Consider the following 8,450-nt stretch of genomic DNA (forward strand, 5'->3'; position numbering starts at 1 on the left):
TCCGACTACTTTCAGAAGCAGTCCGATTTGTTCCTGGATTATCCGCTGGCGAGGTTTGTCGGTACATCCGGGGATTATTTGTTGGCAAAACAAAACAATTATTCATTGAAATACGCGGCGTTGATGAGCTTGAATTGTCATGTGTATTGTGGTTCTTCATTTGACCATGCAAGGGAGACGTATGCGAGCTTAATGGAGAGTGAGTCGGGGAATCATAAACTGGCTCCCCCGCCCGATTAGAGTTTTGACCTTGCAACGGTCTATCAACTGGCGGGTCTTTTAATGGCGAGACCGAGCCTGGTTTCCTCTGGTCTTGTTTCGGTATCGCCGGTAAATCTATCGGCGAGTCATGCACTGGTGACGCTAACAAATCAGTTCGAAACACATGCATTTGATTCGGAAGGTCGAGAGGCGTATGGTGCTCTGCCGAATCCTGAATCAATGTCTCGGTGGGTATGGTTGGCAAATCAGCAGAGGTATCTCGCACTGTCCTCACATTGGCGATAAGATCATTAGCTGCCGTTGCAAGATCGAGCGGGGGCTCAGGCACTGTCATCTGCATCGGCGATGGAAGATCAATCGGGGAGGCATATATCGGCGATTATGACCGAGGTGTAGTTTCTGCTTTGTTATTACGGTACGACACTGTGGACTGCTGTAAATCGGTGGGTAACATGACACCATTTTGTTCATCTGTTAACCTGGTATGTGGAAAAAAAAACAAAGTTTATAATTTCTACGAAACTGATGCGCAAGACTATTATATAAAGGTAGGCAGACGAATCAGCCATAATTAGCCAAGAAACGTGAGTGTATAAATTACCCTTGATTGAACTAGAAACGCAGGTACATAAATTAGCCTAGAAATGTACGCAAACAAATCAGCCACAATTAGTGTTTTATCGGGTTTAACAAAGGCGTGAATTGGTTTTATTAGAAATATTTATAAATTTCAATGGCAATAGAAAAAAAATTGAATACCACCCGTGTATAGAACTCGGTTAACCTTTAGACTCTGCATTGCAGATAATGGCATTACTTGCCTATTTTTAAATTCATTTCGTAATTAAAAACAAAACACTGTAACACTGTGTTTTAAATAAAATTGATTATATCTATATTTTGCGTTTATGTCAATAAGTCAACAAATGACACCCCCGCCTACTCATGATTTCAAATACTCAGAATTTATTCCTTTTTTAATAAATTGTACTTCTGGACAATATAAGAATATTGATTTGAAAAAAATGTTTGGGGTCACCAGGTTAATTTTCGAGAAAATGATGGTGGTATTTTAGTGGATAGTGGCCATTTTGGCAGTATTATAGTGCTTTTACCTTAGGTTACTATGACAGAGATATTATGCCATATCTCAAATTGTGGGCTGGCGACATGGGCTGAAAAAATAATATATTGTTACGGATGGGATACTTTTTGTTTTCCTGAATTTTTAAAAAAAATCTGGGTTTTAAAAAAGTGATGAAAAATGCAATTTTTGTTTAATATTGCGCTCTATGGAATTGTAAAAATATTAGGACAAGTTTCTCGAAATACGTCACTAGCACACGAAAGATTGGTATTTTATGGTGCTATGTGACAATAGCTTCATGACTCTAGTTAATAGACCAATGAACACTGTCATGCGATTTATGACCAACTTTCTCAAAAATTATGAGCAGGCTTCTATCTTTAGCTCTACAGGAAGTGGTTGAAACAATACATTGCAATTACGATGCATGTTTAAAGTTATCTCGTTCTAAACTGCTGTTTGTGTTTATTAGAGAGGCAAACCCAAGTATTATATATCAATGCTATAGACATAACCATCAATAGTCTAGTGATGGTAAATTGAACAAACACTATATTATGCTCTTTCAGGATAGGACATTCAAACCTGGGGATATCGTGGCTGTTAAGGGAGAAGACTGTGCGGAGGATGACGATGATGATTATTGGATTGGAAAAGTAAAAAAAATTGAAGGAGAAACTGTTGAAATTCACTGGTATGGTAAAGATGCAAGAGGAAGATTCAAACCCCAGTACTTGAGAGCAACAAACAAGTCATATCTGGATACAATCTCGTTAGACACCATCATGGAAAAAGTGAAGATCGTTAAAGGGAAAGTTGTAATATAGTACTAGTCAAACAACTTTACCTGACATTGGATTTCATTGTTTCTCCCCTCCATGTTGGACGATTTACAGGTGCAGTGGTTTCAGTAAGTTTTACTGACAGGGAATTTTGTTTTCATAATTGTACTAACATTGATGAGTAATATTGAGACATTTTTCCCTATACTAGTATATCCCTGTACCTGTTTATCTACCAAACAGCACCAATGTAAACAAACCAGACATTCAGCCAAGTCAAACATAGACCAGGCAAATCCCCTTCCCCCTTGTATTTGATGAAAGGTTTGTATTTGTTTGTGTTGGCCTGTACTCAATTACCTTATTTTAAAGGTGGCCAGGAGTTCAACATTCGTCAACCTCTCCCCATTGTAATTAAATACACAAGGTTTTGGTGTCCATCATCAATATGCGGCAACTATGCCTGAGTCGTGCATCATGGCTTTCTTTAATTCCTATCTATTCTCTGTTGCCATCCATCCTTCATAATCAATTTAATATTCTCTTACAATTTCAAATTCAACCCTCCTATGATGAACTTATAATTAAATATAATATAATTAAACTATGACACGGAGTTAATGTTGCAGTATTTGATTTTAAATCAAGCATTTTATAAATTTTGAATGAATAGTGGAGGATTTTTTTTTTACACCTATGTATTCTAAATTAACTGAATTTGTCATTGTGCATTGGCAAAGTTGTGTATGTCTTTAATATTTAAGGTTGATTGACATGCATCAGGATTTTTTTTTTATATTCGAAATGCAATTTTGGCATTAAAACATAAATAATAGCAATACTTCTATATATCCGTTATTCTCTCTGCCTAAGTCTGCACAGTTCACCTTCTGATTGACCCGTCTTTGTTTACAAAAATGGTCGGAATAAGTTTCAAAATGAAACTTTGTTTTGTTAAAAAATTATGCATGTTTGTTCTCGTGGCATAGACCTTCATTCCTAAGGCACCTACTAATATCTACTAACTTTGTGTTCGAGTCTATTGGACACAGTTAACGAAACTACATTATGAGTAGTGGTGATATGCAAACTAGGAATAAAATTAAATATTTTACAGAGGCTGGCTCATGGCTCAGTGGATGCATTGGACTGTTGTAAACCAGATGCCTCACGAATTGCAGTTTACATTACATTAAATTTTGTCTTTTAATGCTAAAATAGGTTTTGTAAACATCAAAACTATTACTGGTTCAGGTCAGTGAGTTGGTCCATGTCGCATCAAAATCAATTATTTCATTTGAAAACGTCTTATTTCATTCTAAGACGCACGTTTGTCTTGAAAAATGATATCCTGTTTTTATTCCCAAAGCAAGGAAAGAAATAGTTAATATCGGTGGTGAACGGATGCATCATGTTAATTGAGCAGGAGGTTATACATTGCGGTAAATTTAAAATAATTTTCTTTGTTGCTATGTACAGTCGCAGTATTAAAGAAAAGATAATCATTTTAGTTGAATTTGAGGCGTATTATTGAGACCTTTTATCAAACCTCTAAAGATAGTACAAGCTAAATTTTGACTTTTCTCGAGGTATATAGATGCAAACAATTGTTGGAACGCTATTTAATTCAGCTGTGAGCATATCTTCTCGTCTAATGTGTTATTGTCGATCGTTTCTCTCTGTCAGTTTTTAACAAGCCTCTGATATACAATTCCCTTTCAAACTTATATGTATTGCACTTGCTTCCTAGGGCAAAATACGATGAAAATGTACTTTTTATAGCAGTATACGAACTTGTATTCTGCTATAAAAAGTCCGTCTTTCAGTTGATGAGAGCTTAAACTTCCTCATTTCATGCATCTGCCAAGTCATAAATGTACTGCTCAATCATGATGTATGAACTCCAAACTTGTGGCGTTACTTAATGTTCAAATTTCACGAGCAAATTATGTAAGGTGGGCGGGTGTGATCGATGTTGAACTCGAAAAAGGGCATGTCATTTACAAGTTGTATTTCCGGTAAAGGTGTACGACTATGGGCAATGTGCCTGTCATACTGTTTATCTAATGCAAAATTGTCATTGTATAATAAACTAATGAACGTTTTGTTCTCACAAAAGCTATTGTAATTTGTGATTGAATTAAATTGTTTATGCAAGATGCGTGACTTCTCTTTGAAGGTATTCAATGAATCTGAATTGTACTGTTCTAAAATTATGTACAATGTTTTATATAACGTTGTAGTTTGCCTTGTACTAATACACGCATCTTTTACTTATTTGCTCCCCATTCATCAAAAATTGTGAATCTGCAGGCAAGTTCAGATGTTAATAGGTATCTTGGCGGAGATGTGTGCAGGTTTTAATGTGCTATAGATTTAAAGAATGTATTTGTAATTTTTAATAAGCTTTTTTTTCTTGAAAACCACGAGTCGTATTACTTTACAATAGTATAGATGAACTTCTGTTGTATTTAGTCGTACGTCTCGTTAGTCGTTGTGTGGCGAGAAATTACGATTTCAACTTCTTGGGAATAGCCAAGTCTTGCTATATGTGTTTACACATTGGATGTTGTTACACATGTGTGATATTAATGTCTAGGAGCGTTACTTAATTATTTCGACCATGCTTTTGGATTTTTCGGGGGGTGGATTTGATTCACTGTTTATCATGGACGCCCTGAGAAATGCATGCGTTGCTTTTGTCGACCAGGAAGAATGTTGACACAATTGCCTGATCTCTGGACCGTGTCGCACTACCATTCAAGGCACATTAGTTAATATTTACTAGAACAATGCCGGATTTGTCGTTTTCCTAGCTATAACTTTGCTACAAGTACATAGTTTAATAGCAAATGCCCTACGAATTGCGCGACCTTTGTTAAACAATTATAATAATACTCATCAGTCGGGGTGTCGATCGCCTTGTATGTCGCCCATCCTTTTGAAGATTGAAGATTTTGAGTTAGCTGTATCATTAAACGGATGACAAGCCCGGGTATGCGACGTTTGTCATTATCCCTCAGTGTCTCGTTCTTTCTTAGTGCTGTGCCAGGCATTACAACTACCGAACTTGTAACAGAATATCCGTTAAAACGTGTATTCATTCCAAGGGCAAGGCAATGTTATACAAATGTATTAAAATAAACAGTTCTAACAAAACAAAAAACGCTTTAAAAAAATGTTTACAAGTTATAAGTTGGTACTTGGTGTTAGTTTGTATTTGTATAGGCTAGGTTCACAGTATTGTAATGGTTTCAATGTTCACTCTGGCATATAGATGGCTATGCAGTTGATTTCTAATGTTCAGTAGGACTATCAATTAACCATGTCGTCAGATTTTTTCTGATGTAATTGTTATGTAATTTTCAACCAGTGCCCTACCCAGGCACGATTTACTTTCTTAAATCCGTGTCCGCGAATGTGTCCCGCTATTATCGCGTATTCAATCACATTTGGATATTTGATGGATCTCTTGCAATTTCGTGCACCGTTCTTAGCTAAATGCAATAGAATGTTTTATAATGTTGTTTCAAATGAAATAGATAGAAACTTGGGGTTATGTGTATATAATAATTAATCATAGTTAATTAACTTGCTACTAGACATTTCGTTTTATCAGTTACATTACACTAACAGAACCTCATTCATATATCCACTTGTGATGCGGCGTATCCTGCTTCCGCAAGCAAGTGAAAACTCAGCATTGATACACCGTATCATGAAACAATAACGTTCATACCCGATAAACGCCAGTGCTTTGTCATGTTATAACGTACATACAAAATCGACATGAAATTCGTAACCACGTCATCAATTTTCGTAGAAGAGCGTGCATGGACAGTCACCTACTTTTAAACGTTCTCGAGCTATTGGTTAACTTAGCATAGGCGTGCTCGCTCACCGACCCAGTAACGCAACATATAAAATTCAGGGCTTTTCAAAACAATAAAAATAACTCCCTATAATCCACAGCCAGTGAATGCGACATTCACTTTATTTTAATATCGTCACAAAGAATAAATATCTGGCATTAAACAACGCACTCATTTGCATATCGCCAGTGAATATACTGAACAGCCGGGGTCGTCATAACTATTGCAAACTTACAAATTCCCGGTTCTAAAATAGTTTTGTTGACTTTTCCGCGGTTTTATATTTTTATTTCAAACATTTGGCAATGCATGGAAGTATGCCATGGTATACTGCACAACATCAGACAAACTGACTGGATTTTTTTACTACATAGTAGAACTACTTGCATTTTCACGCGGCAACAAAGCCAACTGTTATACACGTATTATTTTTTGAATAGGGACAATCGTATCAAACAAGTCTCGTTGTATATAACTGCCACTAGCAACGTGTACCTGGACCAATTACAAAGTAAGTAATTTTGAGGTAGCGGTCAAGGTTTCAAAGAGAATCCATGGCAATTTAAACATTTCCCAGTAGGAAACAAAATGGTAAGTTTTTTTTTGTCGGACTGTTTTAGTTGTCCATTTAAAACTGCTAAAACGGAAGTAATTATTTGTTCTTTTATGGGGAAACAAGTCACACTTTTATTCGCGCGAGTTTGTCGTGTATGCTATTGAGCTAATGTATTCATCGTCATAGCAGGTACGGCGGATATTTCTGTCGGCCGCATGCTCGTCTTCAATGATGTATGCTTAACATCTGTAATTATCTATATTTGTTATACATGTACAACATGAGATTATATAGTATGTATTGTGTTATATCTTAAAATGTACATCAGTACGAGAATAGTTGTATTAACACGGTACATTCTGTAATTGTTTTTTTTTTCTTGATTTCAAATTTATTTAACATTACTGCTAAATAATTTAGGCGACAATTATATATAACACGAGTAATGTTTTTATTTTGTGGCACAGACTTCTCTTGGGAAATGACAGGATTATTTTTGTTCCCTATCCCAGCATGATTCGAGTGTGGGTGAACATGTGTAACGTAGTATAGCCGATTCAACTTTCATATTTACAAATGATAAGAGTATAATCTAAGTGATGCTGAAAATGTACATTTTTTTTAATTTACAATAACTCTGTGTCTGATTGGTTTGATTTAGCTGTTGATTTTGAAAATGTGCACAAATGTTAGTTCCATAGTAATTAAGTGGCCGTGCATCCGGATTTAGCGTGTGCAACAAAATTGTCACTTGAATTCTAACCATTACGTATATGCATGGATTGTAATACTAGTATGGATTGTACTTGTTTTAACATCCTGAATATTCATTTTGATATTTTTTTTCCGTACGACTTGAGTAGTTATGTAACTAATACACGTGAGATAAAATAACAGTTGCGTTTTATTTCTTTGTACTTTTAAGAATCGGTTGTATCTTTTAAAATCGTACATTTGAAATTTATTCAAGGTGGTCTTTAACAATGAGCTGATTATTGTAACTAATTAAAACGAGTTGATGCCCTGCTAAATCTTTGTAAACTGGCATCAAATATTATATGCAAGCGTGTATTACTGACAAATAAAGTCCTTACAAAACCATATATTTATATTCATGTTTTGGTATGTGCCACTGAATGGATGTTCATCTCGCATTTGTACGCAGTTATGATAGTATTGTATATATAATATTGTATATATAATATTGTATATGCGCCACATCATGTAGTGCATCTGCCGATGTGTAATGTATCAATTTGTCTGATCAAAAACAAATGTTACTTTTTTATGGCAGTGGTCAATACTATTCACATCCAATATAGCTGGTTAAACCTGACATGTAATATGTAGAATTAACCTTCTCTGTGTTCGTGCTCTACTTGTCAACATATTACGAGGTCCAGGAGGCACCATTCTGCCCACCTCACTCGAAACATACCATCTTCAATTACACATTTACTATCTATACATCGCCCACGTGGTACAGTCAGCATCGTACTTCAGAATCGGGAGATGGTTTACTTCCATTTAACGCAGTTCATGGTGACTCTTGTTCTAAGGTAATCAAATTATCCAGTGGTGATTATGCAAATAAACAACGTACAAGCAGAAGTTCAACGGTATCCTAGGCCCGTATCCCCTACTCCTGGGTGTTATGCTTTTACTGTACATTCTTTATCGATTGCACGTTATTTCGAAAAAGTACAAAAGTTCACGCCTGGAATGGCATTAAATAATGATCATGCCACCCAATTACAAACTATCAGATCGACTTTCTGCTGGAAACATTGTCGCGTCAAAATACTTTGTATCAGCATGTTGCAACACCACCTCATAAGGAAAAATTATACCAAAGCTAGCACTCAACATAAAATAACGTTATGCAGTGTAACAAATTCGCATTTATTACAAACCGATACAAGTTTATGCTA

The sequence above is a fragment of the Saccoglossus kowalevskii genome, chromosome 6 (genome assembly GCF_978046115.1).
Source record: "Saccoglossus kowalevskii chromosome 6, keSacKowa6.1, whole genome shotgun sequence".
In the NCBI taxonomy this organism is placed as follows: domain Eukaryota; kingdom Metazoa; phylum Hemichordata; class Enteropneusta; family Harrimaniidae; genus Saccoglossus; species Saccoglossus kowalevskii.